The sequence below is a fragment of the Callithrix jacchus genome, chromosome 12 (genome assembly GCF_049354715.1).
Source record: "Callithrix jacchus isolate 240 chromosome 12, calJac240_pri, whole genome shotgun sequence".
NCBI classification, from domain to species: Eukaryota; Metazoa; Chordata; class Mammalia; order Primates; family Cebidae; genus Callithrix; species Callithrix jacchus.
In genome coordinates this window covers 36,583,174-36,608,680 of record NC_133513.1, presented here as the reverse complement: position 1 = coordinate 36,608,680, position 25,507 = coordinate 36,583,174, and the positions used below count along the sequence as shown (strand labels likewise).

General features: G+C 43.0%; 1 long non-coding RNA gene across 1 annotated transcript in view; it reads right to left on the bottom strand.

The window, feature by feature from the left end:
• LOC108594082 (uncharacterized) overlaps window positions 1-25,507 on the bottom strand; it is a 114,613-nt gene that overhangs the window by 82,212 nt on the left and 6,894 nt on the right. Inside the window, exons 3-4 of the long non-coding RNA XR_013524361.1 lie at window positions 14,270-15,391; window positions 13,653-13,785 (exon numbers count right to left, since the gene is read on the bottom strand). This is a non-coding gene — a long non-coding RNA (uncharacterized LOC108594082). The remainder of the gene's footprint in view (window positions 1-13,652; window positions 13,786-14,269; window positions 15,392-25,507) is intronic.

The window sequence follows — 25,507 nt, the reverse complement described above, 5'->3', positions numbered from 1 at the left end:
GGGTATTCAAATAGGAAAGGTGGAAGCCAAATTGTCTCTATTTGCAGACGACATGATAGTATACCTAGAAGACCCCATTGCCTCAGCCCAAAAACTCCTGAAACTGATAAGCAACTTCAGCAAAGTCTCAGGATATAAAATCAATGTGCAAAAATCACAAGCATTCCTCTACACCAATAACAGACTTAAAGAAAGCCAAATCAAGAGCGAACTGCCATTCACAATTGCTACAAAAAGAATAAAATACCTTGGAATACAACTCACAAGGAACGTAAGAGACCTCTTCAAGGAGAACTACAAACCACTGCTCAACGAAATCAGAGAGGACACAAACAGATGGAGAAACATTCCATGTTCATGGTTAGGAAGAATTAATATCGTGAAAATGGCTATACTGCCCAAAGTAATTTACAGAATCAACGCTATCCCCATCAAGCTACCATTGACTTTCTTCACAGAACTGGAAAAAACCACCATGAACTTCATATGGAACCAAAAGAGAGCCCGCATAGCCAAGTCAATTCTAAGCGAAAAGAACACAGCGGCGGGCATCACACTACCGGATTTCAAACTATACTACAAGGCTACAGTAATCAAAAGAGCATGGTACTGGTACCAAAACAGAGATATAGACCAATGGAACAAAACAGAGGCACCGGAGGCAACACAACATACATACAACTATACAATCTTTGATAAACCTGACAAAAACAAGCAATGGGGAAAGGATTCCATGTTTAACAAATGGTGTTGGGAAAACTGGCTAGCCATGTGCAGAAAGCAGAAACTGGACCCCTTCCTGACACCTTACACTAAAATTAACTCCAGATGGATTAAAGACTTAAACATAAGACCTGGCACCATAAAAACCCTAGAAGAAAATCTAGGCAAAACTATCCAGGACATAGGAGTAGGCAAGGACTTCATGAACAAAACACCAAAAGCATTGGCAACAAAAGCCAAAATAGACAAATGGGACCTAATGAAACTCCACAGCTTCTGCACGGCAAAAGAAACAGTCACTAGAGTGGATTGGCAACCAACAGAATGGGAAAAAATTTTTGCAGTTTACCCATCTGACAAAGGGCTGATATCCAGAATTTACAAAGAACTCAAACAGATTTACAGGAAAAAAACAAACAAGCCCATTCAAAAGTGGGCAAAGGATATGAACAGATACTTTACGAAAGAAGACATGTATGAGGCCAACAATCATATGAAAAAATGCTCATCGTCACTGATCATCAGAGAGATGCAAATCAAAACCACATTGAGATACCATCTCACGCCGGTTAGAATGGCGATCATTAAAAAATCTGGAGACAACAGATGCTGGAGAGGATGTGGAGAAAAAGGAACACTCTTACACTGTTGGTGGGAGTGTAAATTAGTTCAACCATTGTGGAAGACGGTGTGGCGATTCCTCAAGGCCTTAGAAATAGAAATTCCATTTGACCCCGCAATCCCATTACTGGGTATATATCCAAAAGACTATAAATCGTTCTACTATAAGGACACATGTACACGAATGTTCATTGCAGCACTGTTTACAATAGCAAAGACCTGGAATCAACCCAAATGCCCATTGATAATAGACTGGATTGGAAAAATGTGGCACATATACACCATGGAATATTATGCAGCAATCAGAAATGATGAGTTTGTGTCATTTGTAGGGACATGGATGAATCTGGAGAACATCATCCTCAGCAAACTGACACAAGAACAGAAAATGAAACACCGCATATTCTCACTCATAGGTGGGTGATGAAAAATGAGAACACATGGACACAGAAAGGGGAGTACTAAACACTGGGGTCTATTGGGGGGAAAAGGGGAGGGCCAGTGGGAGGGGGAGGTGGGGAGGGATAGCCTGGGGAGAAAAGCCAAATGTGGGTGAAGGGGAGAAGAAAAGAAAGCACACTGCCATGTGTGTACCTACGCAACTGTCTTGCATGCTCTGCTCATGTACCCCAAAACCTATAATCCAATAAAAAATTAAAAAAAAAAAAAAGTTAATAGAAGAATCACTCTACACATTTAAATGAAAGTATATTTAATATCCTATTTATGTCTTCTTATAAGCATGCCTATAAATTAGTTTACATAAATACATAAAGCATACTGTTTATTTCTCTTTGCAGTCCTTTTTTTTCTCATCATTCCTTTTCTCTTCCTTTTGTTTCATCCTTCCTCCCTACACCCACATTACCCTCCAACCCCACCTCCCACCCTCCAGCCATCCATGCTAACAGCCAATTGTGCTGATTTCCATACTGCCCCTGCTCTCACAATCATATACAAATGCCCATTCATCTTTGTATATGTGTATGTACATATATGCAATATATAATACTATTGTATGGATGGTAGGTAAACATGCGGATATAATTTTTTATTATGTTTTGATTATTCAAATGAGATCATGTTGTATGTTTTCTTCATTTTACTTTTCCCACTCAACAACATTAGATGATGAAAATCCCTCTACTTCTCTCTTTCTCTCTCTCCTCTTTTTATCCACTGCATTATAGTTTATCCTATGGATAAACAGACCTATTTAACAGTTTCCTTACGGAAAAGTGTTCAGTTTTTTAGTTTCTCTGAACAAAGCTGTAATAAGCATTTTTATCCAAAGATCCTTATTTGTGGTGCCTCTTGTTATGAGTCCTAGAGGATATCTACATGTGATGATTAATACTGAGTGTCACCTTGATTGGATTGAAGGATACAAAGTATTGATCCTGGGTGTGTTTGTGAGGGTGTTGCCAAAGGAGATTAACACTGGAGTCAGTGGCTGGGAGAGGCAGACCCGCCCTTCATCTGGGTGAGCACAATCTAATCAGCTGCCAGTGTGGCTAGAATGTAAGCAGACAGAAAAAATGTACAAAAAGAGAGACGAGCCTAGCCTCCCAGCCTGCATCTTTCTCCCATGCTGAATGCTTCCTGCCCTCAAACATCAGACTCCAAGTTCTTCAGTTTTAGAACTCGGACTGGCTCTCCTTGCTCCTCAGCCTGCAGACAATCTGTCTTGGGACCTTGTGACTGTGTGAGTTAATGCTTAATAAACTCCCCCTTTCTTTGGCAACACCCTCACAGACAAAGCCAGGATCAATACTTTGTATTCTTCAATCCAATCAAGTTGACACTCCGTATTAATCATTCCATGTAGGTATCCTCTAGGGCCCATAAAACGAGGCACCATGGATAACGATCTTTGGACAAAAATGCTTATTACAGCATGGTTCAGAAAAACTAAACAAACTGAGCTTTATATCTATTCCATTAGTTCTGTCCCTCTAGAGAACCCTGACTAATACACTACGCTTATCCAAAGCTCTCCATATTACCATGGCAAGAAAGGTCACAAGTATATTACAAAGGAGTAATTTTTTTCTTGTTTGTTAGAAAATTATTTCATTGTTTTTTCAGATGACTAACAAGCCAAATACATAGAATTCTTGGGCCACAGTATTGCTCTCTCACTCCCTTTAGTCTGGAGCAAGAACAGTCTTTCTCCCCTTATAAAAGATTTTCTTCTTCCTGGTGCTGATAGGATTTATATTCATTTTTGAAGTACAGTCACTTCCATGGAACACGTCTTGGTGAATGGCTACTTTCTTTTTCCTAAGACATGATAAGCATTCTCATCTAATAAGTCAAACCTTTTTTCATTACAGGAAAGCTTTCTTAAAACTCTTTTAAAAATCCTTTCTAAGTATAATGTTTTGTTCCAAAGTGCTATTTTCTCCATTCGAAGTGCATCAGTGGTGCACTAGAGCGCATTTCCCTGTCGCTTGTACTTACCATAGTATTCAAATCCCCTTCCTTCCTTTCTTTGCATACTGTATAATTTCTAAAATCTCATTCATATGACAGTTCCATTTTTGACAACATCAATTCTAATAAACTCAGTAGTCCTGATGCTGTAGTTGCTTCCCTCCATGTATTAATTCTCCTTGAGTCTCACTGTTTGATCGCTAAGTTGCAGAGGTTTTGATTGTATTTCCCTAAAAGTATGAGTATTTGTTGCTTAAAAATATCTTAATTAGGTAAGATATTCAGGTACCGTACTTGAGCAAGTGTTCTTCTAAAAGAATTTCCTCTACATCCTGCAAGCTACTTTTGAAAAAATGTTTAGGAGAGGAAACGAAGAGTGCTTTCTTTTTGCTTTGTTTTGCTTTTCTCTTCTGCTGACTTTTCTTTAAGCACTCATTTAAGAGCTGCTATCTGCCCCTAGAGAGTTTAAAGGAATTGTCCTCAGCTTTCTTCGCTGTTTATTTGAAGTGTTTGGAATTCCACTTCATTGTGTCTGTTGCCGTTGTAGCAATACCTCATTGCATTATATTTGGAGTGATTGCTCTAGAAATTACACTACACATCCTTAACTTTTACAGCCTACTTCGAGTTAGTATTGTACCATCTGACTTAAAATATAGAAATCTTATGACCATAGAGGTTTGGAACGACATTTGAATGCTGCTCTTGACTCAGAAACTTGAGTGCCTGAAGTTTATGGTTTGTATTTTTTTTTCCATTTTCCAGCACTCTGATGAAGATAGGAAAAGAACTTCCTTGTCTTGAACATACCTCCTAAATTCCGAAAGGAAACGAACCATTGCCTTTCGTCTCTTATACTTCCTTCCCATTTGTGAGAACACACATGCAAGCATGTTCACACACACACACTCTACCACACACTTGTACAAATGTAGGCTCTCATGCTGCGTATTTACGTTTTTAAAACTCTTGGTCATTTGGAAATCAACAAGATTGTAACCCCTTCACAAATTCATCACCGTATAAGGAGTGGAACACACACTGTGCCTTTGGGCCTACCTCTTGCCCTACCCACGTTCATGTCCTATATACTTTTGCAATACTCTCCCCTGGGGCAGGGCATAATTATCTGATCTTCCAACACAGTGTGAAGATAATGCAAATTAATTACAAAAGCAAAATTGCACATTTGGAAAAGATGCAGGATTTCATGAGTTAACAAGAAATGTCAGGGCCTGTCTGATCACATCACACCTTCCACCCATGACTGACCCAGACCAGTCACCAAAGAGTTAAGAAAGGCTCTTGACAACATTGCTAAAAGCTTCTACTGTTTTTGCAAAAACAACAGGCTTTTTAATTTGCTGGGAAGGGGTGATCTTGTACCACTAGCCTTGAGCTGTGCCCATGATAATCTATAAGAAAATAATTTATGGATCACAGCAGATCAACAGAGATTTTTTTTAATGATCAATTTTATCACAGCTTAGTGGCAAGTTTATAGAAAAAAAAAAGAGTGACACTTGATAATAAGAAGAAATCTTAAAAAAGCAAATGTTAAAGAGCAAACAACTGTCCCCCCACCACACACACACACACACACACACACACACACACACAATCCTTAAATTCAAAGGCAGTCACTTGCCTCTTTCCTCTGGGAAGTTCTAACTTAATCCCTTCAATGATCCCAGGTCTTCAAAAACAAAACCCTGGATTAGCACCCTGAATTTTAAAATTTGGGTGTCTTGAATGTCTTTGAAAGTACAATCTCAAAAAGCAAAGAAAACATCTTCAGGTGGGAGAGGAAAAAAATACCTACAACAGAGAGAAGAAAATACATAGTATCCCAATAAAATGTCTTGGCGCCTGTAGTCTTGGCTGTACATGAACATATGTTGTACACGCACACATGTCTATGGGTACCCCTGACCCCTACTTACATGGGGAAGGTAACCATATGACCTATCCACACATCTGGCTGCTTACACCCCAGCTAACTGGCAAATACTCCAAATATTTTGCTTTTGGTTGATTTGATAGCCACTCTGGAATATTCGGTTGGCAAGAGGTTTTAAAGCAACAGAAAACCCAAGGTTGGATAGATTTGCCATCCCCTCCACTTAGGTAAAATGGCTTCCAGTAAGGGGTTATGCCAGCATTAGCTGCTAGCTAATTTAAGGTCCAATGGAAAATGAAAATAAACAAGTATTAATCTTGAGAACCTTTTTGTGGAATTATGAAAACAGTCTGTTATAAAACGCATCCAGATGTCAGCTAAGAGTGAGTCAATTGGAATAATAGCTTCAAGTGAAACCAGCAAAGGGCAGCAGGTCAGGCTGTGGGGATTCTGCAGAATGCCCGCTCACAGACGCAGGGGGCGCACTGCTGTGCACCCTCCTGGAGCCTCGCCCACTATACAGAATTGTGTTAAATCATCTATAAAAAGGAATTTGTGGATCCCATGGATCAACATCGATTTTTTTAATTAATTTTGTCACAGCTTAAGGACAGGTTTATAGAAGACCAAGACCAAAAAAAAAAAAGTGTCATTTGAAAATGAGAAGAAACTTTAAAAGAGCAACATTCGATTTGACAATTATTAAATTCTATACCAGTGAAAACAGTTTAATTTTATAAAGACCTATAAAACAATCTCCTGTTGATACAGTAGCCCAGTTCTTCAAAAACACATGCCTAAGGATGTTTACTAGAACATTTAATATTAAAACCTCTGAGGTAATCTACGAGTCAATCTATGGAACAGGTTAAATAAATGATGGTACACTTCTACAGTAGAACCAAATGCAAGTGCTTCTTAATTAATTAATTTTTTATTTATAATTGACAAAATGCAAATGTTGAAAAGGGTGACAGACCTGCTTGACAACTGCTGTGAAATCACGTCTAGCATGAATTAAGTATGAAAAAGCAAGTAACAGAGCATTAAACATCATTATTCGGCCATCTTTTCATAAATCAGTCTATCAGCCTATGTTTCTCTGATCGTCTATGCAGGGAAAGTTTTAGAAAGAAGCCAGTGTTTATTGCTGCCATCTCTGAGGAGTGTAGGGGCTGGGGGCAAAGGAGCTTTTCCTTTATGTGTTGTAGTTTTCTATACTGCTTTAATTTTTCACATTAGCATGTATTGCTTTTGTAAAGCTTTTTAATTAATTAATTTAAATGAGAAGGGGAGGGAAAGGCAAAAGAGCGAGCAGACTGTGGGAGTGGAAAGCTAATTAACGGAGTGTTGGTGATCTGGTTCTTAAAAAGAAATGGGACCCCCATGAAAATACTGACAACCTCTGAAAAATGCAGAAAGCCCAGTGGACACCACAAGGAAACAGTTTTATCCACCGTGTTTTCTCCAACGGGTGAGCAGTTGCCTAAAAATACGGCACAGTGTGGTTGCATGTGCTCATTACCCCCTCAGGGTCCCACTAGCATCTCAACTACCTGATGCCAACTTCACTTTGACACTTTTTATTTTTTTAAAAAATCGCTGATCTTCTCTGTCCATGGAAAAATTCTGAAGCATTTCCGTCCCTGCCACCTATCTGGAGGTCTTATTGGCTGACGCTGGAAACCTGTGGCCGTCGAGGACCATGAGTGTTCCAGGTGGTACGTGGGGATAGAAACTCCTAGGCCATCTCAGAGCTGAGCTGGCAAGGAAGCTCAACACGATGAGCAGTCCCTCCCTGGAAGCAGGCGCGCTGACTCCTTGGCAGGATGCCTGGCACATCTGCAGAAGAGGCCAGCATGCTGGGTTAGGCCAAATCCCCCCACTCTGCACAGTCAAGGGTGGGAGTGAGGTCCTTGTGACTTGGGTTGGACTAAGGAAGTTACTTTACAAAGAACACAGAAATACCATGATGCAGAGTTCAGTGCCCAAAGAAAATAGGAATTTCATGAAGCAAGATGAATCTAAGCACACATCACTGTGGGCAGCCAGGAGGAAAAGGGTAATGTAAGACCTGAGTGCAGATAGCAGGGTTAGGAACCCGAAGGGTAGGGTGAGAGCAGGTGGGCTGAGACAAGCACGAGGAGTAAAGAGCTGGAAGTAGGCCATTTTTGTGGCTTGCCTTTAAGTTCCAGCCAGGGTTTGGGTGCACTTAAAGCACCAGGAATGGGAGGTTCGCCCTCCCTGTATAGGCCAGGGTCCTCGCTGCCCTGTGTATTCTGGGCTGTTGCTGAGGGGGATGCTGTGTCCCTGTGCTGCAGGTAGCGGGGGAGCTCACATTTCCTGGGCCATGCCTTCCTGCTTGCTTTGCTACAGCCTAGGTGCACTCCTTTGCTTGGCTGTGGATTTGTTTAGGTACTCGGGGTGCTATGAATGAACACAAACCACTGTGCTCCAACCAATGTTTATGTGCATACCTGCTGGGATGGTTAATTCATGTAACACCTTGACTGAGCCACAGGTTACCCAGACATTTGGTCAAATAGTATTCTGGGTGTGCCTTTGCGGGTGCTTCTTCATGAGTTTACATCCAAGTTGGTAAAGTGAGTAAAGCATATTGCCCTCTCCATCATGGCTGGGCCTCATCCAATCCATTGAGATACTGAATAGAACACAAAGGCTAAATAAGAAACACCTCTTTCCTGACTGCCTTGAGCTGGGACATCTGTCTTTTCCTGACTTCAGACTCAGACTCTGGAACTACACCGTGTGCTCTCCTGCTGGCTCTCCAACTTGCCAACTGCATATCTAAAGACTTCTCAGCCTCTATATGATGTAAACCCATTCCTTATAACAAATCTCTTTATAGAAACCTGTGCACAGCTGCTCACACCTGTAATCTCAGCACTTTGGGCAGCCAAAGAGGGAAGAACACCTGAGGCCAGGAGTTCAAGACCAGCCTTGGCAATATAGCAAAATCTCATCTCTACTGAAAAACAAGTTTAATTAGCTGGGCATTCTGGTGCATGCCTATACTCCCACACACTTGGGACGCTAAGGGAGGAGGATCACTTGAGCTCAGGAGTTCAACGCTGCAGTGAGCTATAATCACACCACTGCACTCCGGCGTGGGCAACAGAGTGAAACCCTATCTCAAAATAAAAAACTCTTTACACACACACACACACACACACACACACACACTTCTGTTCTGTTTACCTGGAGAATCCTGGCTAATACATCTGTTTTTATAGCTATCTCCTTAGGATAAATTCATAAGAGAGTTCCCAAGAAAAACATAACTACCTTCTAGATTTTCACACATACTGCTCAATTTCCACTCAGAAATGCTGTGTTCATTACCTTCACACAGCCCTGCGTCTCCTGCTGCTTCGCTCCACCAGGACATTGTGCCACAAGTTCAATGCTAATTGGCCATCTTGTTTAGGTTTTTTCCCCCACTTTTGTGTGTGTGTGATCTGTGCTTGTTTCACTTGCCCATTTTTATCTAGTTGGTTTCTTAGGTCAGGTTGTCCAGGAAAGAGATTCCAAAACAGAGATGTGCATGCAGGATGTCTGGGGCTCTCAGAGCTATGCCTGGAGGAAGGGAGGGCAGCAGGGCAGAGGCAGCGCACAGGCGAAGGCACAAAGCTGTGCTCTTGCTGAAGGCCCTCAGCCCACAGCAGGAGCCCCCTTGCAGAGGCGGGTCACACTGGAGGTAGGCTACCCCTTGGAGTGGCTTTCAATCCTATGAGAGGCAGCTTTCTTCAGCAGAAGGCAATTCCTGTGAAAGGACTCACTGTGAGCCTTCAGCTGCCACCCTCCTGGCAGCCAGGGAACAGGATTTCAGTCCTGAAGGAGGAATATGGGTATGGATCATAGCACTCACCAACTTAGGGTGTCGGTAGGTTGCATATTGGTTTGCAACGCTCTGTACATGTTGTTAATATTTGTCTTCTGTCTTATTTTCCCAATTCAGCTTTATTTGAAATTTTTATTATTATATTTTCCATTCTGAAGAGTTTTTTTCATTAATTTGAGTCAAATCTATCAAAATTTCCCTTAAGGTTTCTGACTCTAAAATCTTGGTTTTAGAGGTCCCCTGCCCCTAGCCTAAACTTACAAAGTTATTCTCCTGCAAGTCCTTCTAATGTTTTTATGGCTCTTTTATTTTACATGTAATTAATCTGATAAAGATTTATACTTATTGCTGTTGCAATTTTTGTTGTCAGTATTTTGCCAAATAAGTAACGAGCTGGGCTGGTGTATCATACTGAGTAATAAACCCTTGCAATGCTGACTTAAACACCATTTTTATTAATTTTAGGAATCTTCCTGCATATGTACATCTGTTTCTGGACACATGTTTCTGCTCCACCTCTCCCCATTGATCGGTCTCCCATGCGGTTAGCTCAAGGCTATTCTGACCATTGAAACATTGTGATACTCTTTAATAGCTACAGCAATTACCAGACAATTTCTATCTTTTCCAGAATTTTCTTGGCTTTCCTTGCATGTTTCACTTCCAGATAAATTTTAGAATCCCTTGGCTAAATTCTGAAAAGAAATTAAGTTAGGTTATTGACTAGCATTAAACTGAGTTTGCACATCAATGGAAAGAACTGACATCTTTACAACACTGCATGTGTTCATCCTGGAGATTGTACTATAGTTTTATGTTTTAAATGTTATTTTTATTATGTTTTTATCAGGTTTAGGCCATCTCTGTCAAGAAGATTAGGAAATTGTATTCCTTTCTGCAACAGTTTCTGGAAGAGTATCAATAAAATAATTATGTTCCTTAGTTTCAGCCACATACTCATACACATACACGTACGTTGGTTATTATTCCCTAAATAGTCTGTAATTACAGTGCTGATTTGCTCTGTGATACCAGGAGTTGGTTTTTGTTGTTGTTTTTGTTTTTTGTTTTCTAGCATTTTGGGGTTTCCAAGGTGTGCTTGCTTACCCTTTTGCCATTTGTTCTAGTTTTGAGAAACACTTGAACATTGTGTGGGACCCACGTCTGTGGTTCTGTAGCTTTGTGCATTGCCGCAGCCTGCTGTGTGCCCCCTTCTGTGATCTCCTCTGGGAGTATCTGCACTTCTCTGGATTTAACCTTGGCGCCTCGTCTTCGTGTACATCCTCTGCATGCCTCTATAATTCTCCTTTCCCTGTGGGAGGACTTTGATGCTGTGCTTTAACAGCCACATGGCAACGACCTGCCAATCTTCCACTCAGGCAAGTTTCTGCATCACCCAATCTGCTCATTGTGCCTTCTCTGCCATTTTTATTTTTGGCAAAGTTTTTCATTTTAAGTCCAGGGACCACTTGTCCAAAGATCGTTCTCTTTCCTAAACTTACATCTTACATTTTGAGAATCCAACTCCAGAGTTTCAAATGAATTCCCCTTTCTCTTGGAGTCAGCCTGCTTCCTGGAGGAACGTGGGTCGGGTGTGGGGTGATTTTTTTGATTTTTTATTTACTTATAAATTTTTTTGGCCTGCTTATCCTTACAAAGAGAGGTCCATGCAGCATTGAGTGGGGTCTATCAGAGGCTGCTGACTTCCAGTTAGACTTTCTCAAGTAAGATCAAAGAATGGAGAAGTTGAGATTCCTAGGCACTCCATTTTCCAGGTGAGTTTCCAGGAGTGCATGGGGGAGGTGGGGATAAATTTAGAACTGAAGGTAGAGGTGACAGGAGGTCCCAGCTTGGTGCTGAGTGGGTTATGTCCTGTGTTTCCAGGGCAGTGCCTGTCACAGCTCGCTGACCAGGCTGCCCTTGTAGGAGCCCTGCCCCTGTGTGTGGTTCCTATAGACGGCTGTCCCACCAAGGCAACAGTGAGCACTGCAGGAAAAGCCTGAACTCTGTCACAGGGGTTAGCATGTGGCTCCACCCTCCCTAGAACTCATATGTTTTCTCTGTGGTCACAGGGGTTAGCATGTGGCTCCACCCTCCCTAGAACTCACATGTTTTCTCTGTGGTCACAGGGGTTAGCGTGTGGCTCCACCCTCCCTAGAACTCACATGTTTTCTCTGTGGTCACAGGGGTTAGCGTGTGGCTCCACCCTCCCTAGAACTCATATGTTTTCTCTGTGGCATTTCGCTCCCATTTCACAGAATTCCAGTCTTCTTGACTTTTTGACGACACAAGGCAGATGTTTTGTAAAACAGTCTTCTGTTTCCTGTAGAAAAAGGCCTTGGAGATCTGCTCTTTCTCTAAATCCTCCATCCTCCAGATAACATGTTATTTTCTCTGAGCTGCAGAGCTGTTTCACGGGAACTTCTTTTTAATGTTCGCTCATATTTAAAGAAGGAAAAAAGTGTATGCAAGCCTCGCATCTGCCAGCAGACACAGAGGGAGAATTGTCCTGGGCCGCTGCCCACTTCCTCCCCTTGAGGAGGTCAAAAGCATCCTCCCTCTGAGGACTGTCTGAGGGGCTGTCTTAGCATAAGTTCCTCTTCAAAGCGGTCACTACGTAGGTGGAGCTGGGTCACAGATCCTAAAGGCAGTGATGTCCCCTTTGGACCATGAGTTTCTGTGATTAGAGAGTCAGATGCAGTCTGTAGACCTTTCTAAGGTTCATGGGAAACAAAATCTAACCATCACATCATGTGCCACTCCCACTGCTAGTGTCCGAATGTTCCTGTTCTCCAAAAATTAAAATTTACATGCTGGAAGCTAATGTGATGGTGTTAGGAGGTGGGGCCTTTGGGAGGTGACTAGGTCCTGAGTGTGGGAGCCTCGAGAGCTGCCGGCCTCTTGCTCCATGTGAGGGCATAGCCAGAAGGCACCACCTATGCCCCAGGGAATGGGTCCTCACCAAGCATCACATCTGACTTCTCAGCCTCCAGAACTGTGAGAAATAAATGTCTACTGTTTATAAGCCACACTGTCTGTGGTATTTTGTCATAGCTGCCAGAGTGGACTAAGACACCCATCTTTTCTCCTCTTACTTTCTCTTTTTCAAAATAAAATAAAAACAATAAGCATATATTGCTATATGCAATGCAGCAGGCTAGGAACCCTATACATTATTCCATTTAATTATTATGGCCACTCTATAAAGATCAGTGCTATTATTATCAACCCCATTTTATATGATAGAGAAGGAAACAGCTCAGAAGGGTTTAGTCACTTAGCAGAGGCCACACAGCTTGTAACTGACAACCACAGAATTCAATCCTGATTATCACTCATCAACCCATTTTGAAGGGGCTCTGAAATCTGAGACCCAGCACAGCCTTCATGCTGCCTTTTACCTCACTGTGCAATGGGCTGGGGTTGGTGTGTCAGACGGATTAATAAAGGTAGGACCATGGGAGGCAGAGGGAGTAGGCCGGGGAATGGCACAGCTCTCCTCTGCATCTATTGTATAACTGCGACTATGTAACTGTGAGGTTTCCATTCTCTTAGCTGTTCTGCTTTATAGCTCTCCTACCTAAATCACAGCCACCACCAGCAGCAGTAATGACAAAGGCACAAGGGCTCCCACTGCACACAGTGTTCCCACCTCCAGTGTCTCTGTCAGCCTCACAGTCTGCCAGATATGCAGGACAGGGAAAATTGAGTGGAGAACTGAGACCCATTCCTGTCTGACCCCAAATGCTATATGCATTTTCTGTTACTGGCCATTTATAAGGTGAGCCCCACCAGTGGCTAAGAGAAAGGAAGCAGGAAATGTGTCCTGGAAACTACAGGAAGAGGTCAGGTGATGACAGTGAACTTTGCCCATTGACTGTCCATGGTTATGTCTCTAGCAGAGCAGCAGAGTTTTGGGGTGCCCTAGCTCAGCTCTCCCTCCCTGGGGGCCCTACCTGTTGATATAAAGAAGACTTTCCTCACCATGTCAGGAAAGATGTGTGATATCTCAACATTTAAGAAAGATTTCAACAGCCTGTGTGAAAAAGCTAAGCTGCCTCCCAGAGTCCAAGCAGTAAAGAATTACCCTCATTAAGGCTTTATACTCACAAACTCATATATAATAAGATGGAATATCTGTCACTCTCTTGGGGGATGCATTTCTTTGCAGATATCTGGCCACACAGCAAAATCTGGCCACTCCAAAACTGAATCCATTAAGTGTACTTAGCTGCTGAGTCCCCTGTAGAAACAGCAAAGGATTTTCAGGCTGGCAGTAAGTGATTGGCAGACATACTTAAAGCTCATGATAGGGCTAAGAAGGGATTGGAGAGGGGCTCTGTAGGAGAAGGGCATTCTTTAAGCCACCTCAGCTCCCCTGGTTAAGATTTTGGGTATAGGCATTCCTCTCCAGTATTAAAATCTATTAAAACCTATTTTGGCAAATTGCACAATTTACTTCTGGGTTTTCTCTTAGAAATCACAGAGGCCAGACATGGGTGGGCTGCCTGAACTCCTGATTCCTCACAGTCCTGGTGGCAAAGTTCCGGGTGCCCCTCTGCACGAGAAAACCCCTGCAGTCCTCTTCTTACTTGTCTCCAATTTGAGATGAGTTGCTTCCTTTCACTTTTGTTAGATCTGTTCTTTCTCTTACTGGATGAGGAGGAAATTATTGTTTTCCTAGTTCCTTTTGGGGGAAAAGGCATGAAGAAACAAGAAACAGTTACCTGGACCTCATGGAAATTTCACCATCATTTGGGCCGTGTCCCCTTGGGGCCTCATCACCTCCTCTCTCCCCTTCCATTTCTGATGGCAAATGCTTGTGGTTGTTTGCTGGCTTGCTCGTTTACTCCTCGAACTGTCTCCCTCAGACCACCTCCTTCAGGAAGGCCTGCCTCCTGGTCTCCATGTTACTGGCAGAAATGCTCACCATGATGTAGCCTTGGTGCAGGAAATTCATTTCAGAATAAAAGTCTGGAAAAAGCAACCTCAGCTCCTCTGGTTAAGACTTTGGATTTCAGTGCCTCCAACATCAAAACCTAATTTGGCAAACTATACAAAGTGTTGAATCACGAAAAATAAGAGTATCTACTTGTTCTTGAAGAACTAAATACACAGACTGTCCATTTAGCCCCTGAAGAGCAGACAGTAGAACATCCAGGGTATCGGTCAGCATAGACTAAGTTATGCTGTCATAACAAACAACCTCTAAAGTCAGTGGCTTAAGAAAACAAGGATTTCTATCTTGTTCATGATGCATGTTCATTTCAGGCTGTCAGAGGGACTCTGCTCCTCACAGAATCCAGTCTGACGGGGCTGTCAATATCTCAAAGATTTCAGTAACTGTGGCCAGAAGGCAAAGCACTGTAGAGAATCCCACTCTGGCAATGAAAGCTCTGGCCTGGAAGTGAAGCGTTATTTCAACCCATAACTTATTCTCCAGAAACAGCAGCATGGCTGTACCCAACCATGAGGAGACTGACTAGAGCAGTCCTGCCATGCACCCAGAAAGAGGGAAAAGAAGAAAATGTGGCAAACGGCATGAATGACAGCCATGCCCAGCTGCCAATCCCAGGCCAATGAGCCCCTGCAAGGATGCCCAGAGCTGTACCCCAGTAGAAGGGTATGATAACACTCCAGGGGAGCCACTTTGTGGTTTTAACTTTTTTTTTCTGCATTTTCAAGCCAACTGAGGTCAGTGTTCTTCCTGGAGTCAAACCATCTGTACAGGGCAGGTGCGCTTGCTGGCAGGCAATAGACAATAACTTCACAATTCTCCAACTCTTTTCTTTTTCAAGTAAATGGAGAGCCAGACTACATATCTCCAGAATCTCCGCTGTTCTGTAATGCTGTAAATGTAAATTATTGAGAAGAAATAATTTTCACTCCCACTACTACTAAAAATAATCCAATCTTTTCAATCAGCGCTTCACTTTCTTTGAGCCCTAAATGTTAGAATTTCTTGGATCAAGTTCTGGAGTCTCTTTTCACACTCACTGCCCTTCCCCTGGGCAATCTCCTCCCATCCTGCGTGCATGCAACCTCCAGATGACACCTTCAGAGGTCCCAACAGATGTACCCAGGACTTTCACTGGGTCTGCATTTGGATTTCTCATATATCTCAAATTAAAATGTCCCAAATATACAGTCTCTCCCACCCCAACCCAGTTCTCTTTCAAAGTTATCCAGCTCAATAAGCCAGTTCCTATGCTCAAGACCAAGGAGTTATACCTCTTTCCCTCTCATTCAGTCCAATACTTCCATCCAATAATTCTGATCTACTCTTCCTCCAAAACAGCTCAACCCATTCCCTCTTCTCTAACCCAACCCTACTACCTTAAGCCAAGCTGCCATCATCAGTTTTCTGGACTCCCTCAATCATCCCCTCCTGCTCTTTGTGCCTCTGCTCCCATCCCTCCCCAGTCCTTCTAGACACAGAAGTCAGAATGGCATTTTATGGAATGAACTGGATCACACCACTCGTGCAAACTCTCCAGTGTCTTCCTGTACCTTAGGATGGATTCCCAGTTCCCCCAGATCCTGGCCACCTGCCCTGCACATCCTCACCCCATATCCCTTGCCACCTTTCTCCTTGCCCATGATGTAGATCCACTGCCATTTTCCTGCTTGAAACGTAAGCCTTCTCCTGCCTGTGAAGTTTTCCCATTGTTCTGGCTTGGCCCCGTGGCATTGCTTTGCATCTCTGCCTGGTCTTTTCTTCCTTTTCCTTCAAATCACCACCTAATGGCCATTCCTTCTGGAGGCTTTCCCTGGCTGCTTTCCACCATCTCGGCCCCCTTAGATCACTCCTTTCATTCCCCCCACATCATTCATCATGCATTTCTACTATTACTCACATATTTTCCCTCCTACATTGTAAGCCCCATAAGGGCAGGGCCATGCTTATATTGTTCATCACTCTGTCCAGCCCTCTTTCCCCAAAACTAGCACAAATTTTGTCACATAATAAACATCAATAAATACCTGTATGTTAAGTGAATAATTCTACTTACCTAACCCCTGGAATATTATAACTAAGATGACTTCTAAACTCATTCAACTTGTTACCAACAAATGCAAACAAAACAGACCCAGAGCTGCCTATTACAACACTATCTATAATAGAAAAAGACAGAAATAACCTCAGTGTCCATCGCGGGGGGCCCAGTGTCCATCATGGGGGACAACATGAATAATTTTAAGAAACAGATATGGAATGGTTCACCCCTACAGGAATGTATCTTAAGGACAAAAAGAATATAGAGAAATTTTAAATAGTATTCTGTAGCCTTACTTTTTATTAATAAAAAGTGGTGTTGTTGACATTGTTATTTTGAAACTACACACACACACACACACACACACACACGCATACCACACAATGTTATTAGGCATCAAGAACTTTTAGTGTAAAAGTAAAGAAAATTAGCATTAAATCAAAGAAGTTAAAATCCCCATAATCTTAAATGTGACTTAGAAATACAAGTAAAAGGCTGGGTGCAGTAGCTAACGCTTGTAATCCCAGTACTTCAGGAGGCTGAGGTGGGCGGACTGCATGAACTCAGGAGTTCAAGACCAGCCTGGGCAACATGGTGAAACCCCATCTCTACAAAAAAAACACACACACACACACAAAAATTAGCCAGGCATGGTGGCACGTGTCTATAGTCCCCAGCTATTGAAGGGGAGGGGTGCTAAGGCAGGAGGATCACTTGAGCAGGAAGGTGGAAGCAGACGTTCAACGAGCCCAGACAGTGCCACTGCACTCCAGCCTGCGTGATGGAAGTAAAACACTGCCTCAAAAAAAAGAAAGAAAGAAAAAGAAAACAGAAATACAAGTAAAAGCTCATCATGTATTTTAATTTTAAAATAAAAAGAAATATATATTTTCTAGCCCAATAAAAATATATATTTCCTCTATTTCAAAACAAAAAATACCTAGAAACAATGAAAATCAAGTAGCATCCAGACTTCAGTTTATAAATATTTGTCCATGGAATCCACTGGGGGAAAAAGTCTGATTCCAGGTCTCATTGGAAATTATATGAGATGCAAGATAACTAACCAAGACTATCAGGGAAATGTCAAAATGACAGAGAAGCCAGTCCAAAAGAATTCTCACTGGCCAAGGATGGGACTATTTAAACATCAAAAAGAACAATGATTGCAGCCAGTCAAACTATATCAAAGAAGTTAAGATCCATGAGTACATAATGATAGGATTGGTCACACTGGAGATCGCTAGAACACCAAATTATTATTCTGAAAACTGATAAATAAATGGAAAGAATAGAGCATTTATCTGGTCTTTCATGTACAAACTATTTCCAAGGGAAACTAATCAGTTGATGACCAAAAGTTCTTATTCATAGAGTTATTCCAGCTAACAAATGCAGAAATAATTATTGTGTGAGGATATCAGCATTTTGTAACCCTAATAAAATAATGAATCTGTCAATGACCATAATTAGCTGCCAAATCCTTAAGGGATGGCTGATGAGAATTTCTTGCAGGATGGAGGCGGCTGACATCACCTGATCCCACTGATGAATCTACACGTTCCAAAAAAAGAGACCCGGGCCTCCCAGCTCCCCTGTGAGCTGCAGCAGGAAGAACACAGCAATAAGTAGGAAGTAGTTTTGCAAAACTTCCAAAACAGATCAAGCCTCTAGATCTAATTATTAACTCACCCAGAACAAGAGAGAGGAACAGCACCACTGAGTACAGTCAGGCTAATCCACAGTGTGGAAAATTCTGCGGGCAAATGATTCAGTTTCTTCAACATAGAAATAGCAAGGATGAAAAAGGAGGGAGAACTGTTGGTTGAGACAGATAGATGCATGCATACTTACATACCAAATATAAGGTGTACCCTTGTTTATTTCCTTTTTTAATCACCTCAAAAGCGTTAGGAAAATTTAAGCATTGACCAGATATTAGATGATATTTAGGAACTGTTTTTCATATTTCTAGCTTGATAATGATAAAATGTTTATTTTTTTAAACAGTCCCTTTCACTTAAGAGACACATAGTTAGACATTTATGAATGAAACGGTATAAAACTCTGGATCATCTTTTAACTAATTCAGTGGGAGGAAGAGGGGACTAAAGCAGAGATGGGAGGATATAAGTGAAACAAGAAAAAAAATTGTGGATAAATGCTTATATGTGCTCTCCACAGATACTAATAAATTAGTTCTTTTTTTTTTTTTTTTAAGACTGAGTTTCCCTCTGTCACCCAGGCTGGAGTGCAGTGGTGCAATCTCAGCTGACTGCAACCTCCACCTCCCAGGTTCAAGTGATTCTCTTCTCACGCCTCAGCCTCCTGAGTAGCTGGGGTTACAGGTGCCCACCACCACACCTGGCTATTTTTTGTATTTTTAGTAGAGACAGGGTTTCACCATGTTGGCCAGGCTGGTCTTGAACTCCTGAGCTCAAGTAATCTGCCCGCCTCAGCCTCCCAAAGTGCTGAGATTACAAGTGTCAGCCACAGCACCTAGCCAAATTAGTTCTAAATTCTGTCAGAGAATAAAAATCACATGTAGTTTTGTGACAATAATTTTAATTTCTAATTTAAGATTACTTAGAAATATATCATAATATTTTTCTCACCCAAGCACAATGGACTGACAAAACCAACCATCCCTCCCTCCAACTCTAAGGTTCCTGTTGGGGAAACAACAGCAAACTGTAGCAGATCTCTGGGTCACCCTGCCTCCCCCACCCACAGCCTCCAGCCCCAGCCTGGAGAGGTTGTGCAGGCTGCTCCTGTGAGGTCAGAAACCCAGTCACCTGACCACCCAGCTGCTGGAGTGGGCTCCTCTTCTCCAGGCAAATCTTGAGGGCAAAACACGATGTTTTCTGCTCATTTTCTTGACATATTATGCCTGTACCAGTCTCTTAGATTGGAGATTCTAATTTGAATGAGACACCTTTCCCTGCTCCTTCTTATTAAACCAACCACCCTCCCCTTTTAGAATTCTCAGCCATATTCTTTTCCTGAAAGATTCTTGACTTACCAATTTGGTCGAGACGTTCTCTCTGCCTTCTTGGCACGTGGAATAACAAACTTTCCTCTCACCTCTAACAACAGACGTATTGTTATTCGTTGCTTGTCAAACCTAGCCAATCTGAAATCACTGTCACCATAGACAACAGGCTTCTAAAGATTCGGGACAGACAAAAAGGCCAGAGATCCACCATCTGTTCAGCACCAAGGGCCCCGTGGGTGCAAGAGCACAGTGGACAACCCGTGATTGAGAGACTGCTGGCCAGTGGCTCTCCTGTTCATGGTGATCCACCACGTGGCTGCAGGACACAAGATGGTGAAATACAGAGCAGGCCTGAGCTTTACAGCCAGTCAGATGTTGGTTTGGAATCGAATCAGGCTCTTACTATGTATTTTAATTTGGGCAATAACTTTTGCTTCCTGAGCCTCAGCTTTCTCCTTCATGAGCCTGGTGATCTTGCCTCACTGGATTGCTGTCAAAGAGAACATGCGGCCAGGCACAGTGGCTCACACCTGGAATTCCAGCACTTCGGGAGGCCGAGGCAGGTGGATCACCTGAGGTTGGGAGTTTGAGACCAGCCTGGTCAACATGGTGAAACCCTGTCTCTACTAAAAATACAAAAAATTAGCCAGGGATGGGGCAGGCACCTATAATCCCAGCTACTCAGGAGGCTGAGGCAAGAGAACCGCTTGAACCCGGGAGGCGGAGGTTGCAGTGAGCCGAGATCATGCCATTGCACTCCAGCCTGGGTGACGAGAGCGAAACTCCATCTCATTGAAAAAAAAAGCAGCACATGCAAGACCCGAGCACTGACCCCTGATGCGAGGGCCCTGGCCAGGGTCTTCATGAATTCCAGAAGGGCTACTTTGACAGCCAAAGTGGATTTTTCTGGAGCACCATGTGCATGCTAAAACAAGCAGTTTAATTCATCTTCTCATCTTGTTCCAGAAGTCCTCATTTATCTTTTGGGGTTTCCAGCCTCACTCTCCAGCCCTGGAAGCCTTTGACCCCAGCCCCTTCCGAGTTCAGAGCTCTTGCATTCAGTAGATCATGTGACATCCAGCATCCCCAGTCACTTATCTCGATAAGGCGCCGTGGGAGGGAAAGCTTTGGCTAGGACCATTGCGGCTGCTACATCAGTGCAGAACAAGGGAGGACAGTTACAAGGTTCTGCAGTTCCGTACTCATCTGAAAATGATGAACCATTTCCTGCCAGGACCAAGCAACTTGCTAAGTAATGATCTGGTAATGGTATCCACTGTCCTCGCCCAGCACATTCATCTTCCTGTGTGGACACAGGAAAAGCTATAAATTAAGTCTGGTGCTCTTGCTCATCCCATGCATTTCTCATTTGCTGCTGTTTTAAGGCCTGGTGGTTTGGAGTAGGTGCCAGTGGTGAAGGGTGAGTGTCTGACAGGAGTTCCCAGGGATGTCTGTGGCAGAGGGCTGCCCTCAACCTTTGTTGAGGGTCGATCATTGGCCAGGAAAAATGGACAGGGTCTCATTCCGTTCAATCTTCTGAGCAACTCCAGGAGAGAGATGAGCTGGGAAGGATTGCTGCCGTTTGGGGGAAGAAACTGGTGTTCAGAGTGGGTGAATAATGCATTCAAGGTTGCACAACCAGTAAACGTTGCCTCTGAGATTTCAACACAGTCAGTTTCATTCCAAAACCATTATTTGTAACCATTGTGCTACATACTCCTAAACAAAGCCAGTGACTCTAGAATCTAAAACAATGCAACAGGAGATATGTACACACATGGACAATGATGGCCATAATATACACAAAAGTCAGGGTTTCGTGAAAGGGAGGAATGGGATCTGGGAAGAACACAAAGTTTCTCAGCTTGTGTGTTAAGTTTATGGATGTTCATGGTACATTGGATTTTATAATTCAAGTGTGTGTGTGTGTGTGTGCAGCAAACAGTATACAAAGAAAATATCTAATGCCTTTTTCAAGACCTAAACAGATACCCTCACAGCTGAATAATTTTCACCAAGAAAAGGTAAAGAAATTTGTCAGAATTACTGCATCGAATATGATACTCGGTGCTGTTAGAAATTTAAAATAGAGTTTCTGTCTGCCTGATATAAGGGAGTTGAGCATAATGTAGTTGAGAAATCATTTTAGAGGCTTTGCAGAGGTCATCTGACCATTGATCTATTTTAGAAGTTATTTTCCTCTAATCTAGAGGAAGGATGCTCAGAAAATGGCCAGAATTCCAAGCACACTCCCGGGAGCTGCGCTTGGTGGGTTGGGGCCTGACTCTTGGGCAGGAGAGCTGGGAGCTCCGTTCCTGCTGCCACAGCGTCAGCCTCCATGGTGCTGAAGGAGACAATGGGCTGGGGAGGAGCCTATGTCCCTCCCTGCTTGTTAAATCTTTTTGCAAAGCAGAGGACAGGCCCTCTTCAGGATGGACCATTCCCAAAGGTAAATCAGTCAGTGCCATCCGTGAGCACAGGATCTGCTCACTGTGACAAATACAAATGTAGTGTAAGTGCTCGTCTTGGCTCCCCGGTAGAAGGGTGGGTCCTTGAAGACAGGCACCTCCCACCACGTCCAGCCTGGAAACTCCCTCAGAGTGCAGGTGCAAACACATGTAAAGTCATTGCGAAATTGATGCAGTGATGGCTGCCTTTAGCATCTCTGCATCCTCTATCCCAGAGAATTTCAGTGCCCGCTCGCCTGGGCCTGGGCCCCACAGACCACACCCACCCTCAGGATTCCCACCAGGCCCCTCCCTATCCTCTGCCACCACTAGTATCTCTCACATTTTAGCCTTATTTCTTCCTCTGGAAGTGACAAGTGCTATCTCAGAAATCAGGTGGCAATGTGTTCATAGCTAATAAGCCACTAGCAGCAGTAGGTATGTAGGACCCCAAGCACTTCCACTCTGGGCTACCTCAGAGGCAGAGTGTTGCACGGTGGTTTGGGATGGGCCAGAACCAGAGTCTTCTCATTCCTTCCTTCCTCACCCATAGAGCATAAAGCAACCCTATTCCGAAATGCAATTCTCTTTCAAACACCAGCTGCACACAACTGAAAACAGCCCAAGAAAGCCTGTTGTACCAGCGCCCACACCTGCCCCTTCAGAATGTGATGAAGAGCAATGACTCTTGCTCCCAGCTGGCCCTTAGGTTGGATGCAGGACAGGCTCAGCCAGTGTCCTTGCCCACAGAGAAGGCTCCCTCCGGCCTTACAGACACCTGAATTCTCTGGCACTTTCCATCCCACACACTGTTCATGGACCATCCTCTCCTTTTTACTCCCAGGATGATATCTCCAGAACAAAGGAGTCCATGGACAGCTTTGAGGGAATGGGAGGTGGGAGGACAAGTGGTGTGAGAGGGGAGAATCTGCCTGGGAGCACAGCATGGAGTCCTTCCCCTGGGTAGGGAGGTTGGCCGTGATGGTGGCGCAGTGGGGGCCCAAGTGTTCCCTGAAGGTAAATTCCCCGTGGAGCGTACCAACAGTTGCTGACCTGCATGTACGTTGCTCTTTCATTCCTTTGCTAGGGCTTCACTCGGGTACACAACTTCATGCTTGCTGATATTTGTTATGTAATCAGCTAATGACAAAAGAGTACAGAGGCATGATGAATATTACATCTGCCAACTGCTGGGCTGCCTGAATAGATTCTCAAGCAACCATCTGAGGCCACTCGGAAGTTTCAGTAGTGCCAGAAGATCTCGATCTACTATTTTTAAATCAAGTAATTCTTAGTTTTTTAAAAAATAACTCAAACTAGGAAAATAGGAGTCTCAGATAATCATTTTGTAGCAGCATTACTGCCAAACCATTTGCAATGACAACTTCCCAGAAGCTCTTATCTGCCCCCAAATTACTCTTGTCTGCCCAAAAGTAAAGAAAGTTTCAATTCAGCAGGTCAGAGTAATTCACAGAGAAGAAGTAATGCCCTGACCTCTGGCATAGAAAACTAGAAGTTGGTCCTTCTCCATTTCTTCTGTTAACCAAGGTTCTCTTCCTGTTTAGTTTTACAAGAGCCACAGACAACTTCAGGGATCTCAATGCAGTCCTGCTTCTGGATGGGACAGAGAAGCCATCAGCCACACAGAGGAGAACATCACAGCTGTCCCTTCATTCTGTTCAAGCACACATGAGGCTCCTTCTAGGTTCATCCACTGTGTGCCAAATACCTGGCACAGTCAGAGAAGAATAAGAATGATGCCAGCCTTCTCAGAGCTGGCAGACCAGTGAGAGGGCAGGCCAAAGACATGGCAGAGCCAAACACAGACAGAAAGCTCTGCCATCTCAGAGGAAGAGGGTGAGATCTGGAAAGCTCTCAGAGAAGACAGGTCGGGAGCAGGGCTGCTCAGCACCAAAACGGTGGATTTGGGGAGAATGTTTGCATACAAGTAAAATATGCAAAAAATGTTCAAAGACTAACCAAATGTGGTGGAAATATGGAGTGGTAAATATTGAAATGTCCACAACTCTGGATAAAAATGTTTCCCAGCCAGCATCCCTGACTACTGCCCCATCCCCAGGTCTAGGGCATCTAGAGCACCAAAATTACCAGCAAGTCTCATCTTTCCTGGCCTCCTCCTTACTTCCCTTTTGACCCAAAAGCACATACTTGGCCTCATCTAACTATTTAAAAAGCCATTTTCAGGTCCATGTCAGTGGCTCAATTGAGATACTGCAAGACAGCATGCTTTTTCCTGAAGTCAGAACAAGTCATCAAATAAGTTCGGGGTAAGTCCTGAACTGCAGAGGGAAAGTGTGCTCATCCAGGCAGAGTTGCCTAAATGAAAACGCTGGCCAGAAGCTCTCAAGACCCTGCACGGGCATTTCAGAAAGGCAGCAGGATTGCTGTGGGACTCTTACACCTGGAACAGCTCTCCTAAGAGCTCCCCTCCAGTGAGGCAAGCATGATGAAAAGATTGCTATAATTCATTCCTTTTTTTTGAGTAAAGCAAACACATTAAAATAAGTGTTGTATAATTCACGACAAAACAAAATTGCTGGAACAGAGATGCATGTGGACATGGTATTTGAGCAAGAAATTTGCCAAATAATGAATTTAATTTTATGTCCCAATAAAAGCTTTTGTTTTCTTTTCAAAAAGCAAGCTGTTTCCCTAGAGATTTCCAAAAGACTATCTCAACTAAGTTTCCTTAGTTTAGCAACAAGTTAATGTTGTGTTCCTTGGTTTTTTAAGGTTTTTTTGAAGGTGTAGCTGTCAATCACGTATTGCTAAATGAACTGCATGTTTAAAAGTAATTTACACCAAAAACCAGCATGTCTTGATTACTTGGAGGAGGAATGGATACTACTGCTATATCTGTCACTATCAATGTTTGAATAACTAACTTTAATGTCTTAAATTATTAGGTTAGATTGATTAGTTTTACAAGAAGTTCAAAGCATACAACTTATTCCCCAAAGTGGGTCTTACATATGGATATTCTTTTATTTTCCTTCTGTTTTCCTGCAGAAAAATTGTTCTAAGTTCATTATAGAAAGTTATATGCTATTTAATAGTTTTCTATACCTGAAAGGTGATGTTAATGGGATAATTTTTGTAAGTATTTCTAAAATGCCTAGAATTATACTATTATACTGTATTAATACATCATTATGAATGGTATATGGTAATAAAAAGGTTAATTTGCATCATTTAGATTGGGTTTGTCCACAAGTAACAGAGGACCTAACAGTGCTGGCTTCTTTGTCTGCCGCGATGTGGGAGAAGCAGCCCATGGCTGGTCTGGAGGCTCAACACCCTCGTCAAGACCAGGCCCTGTGAGCAGTCCTGCCCTGCCATTCTCAGGGTGAAGCTCCTGTGCTGGGATCACAGGATACCTGCTGTGCTCTCACTGTGTCCAGGGTCCAAGGAGTGGGAAAGAAGACAGACAGCAGGGGAAGGACAGAGGCCAAAGGCAGAAGCCAGCATTGTCAATCACCAAAAAGATCTTTTTGCTGTAAGCCT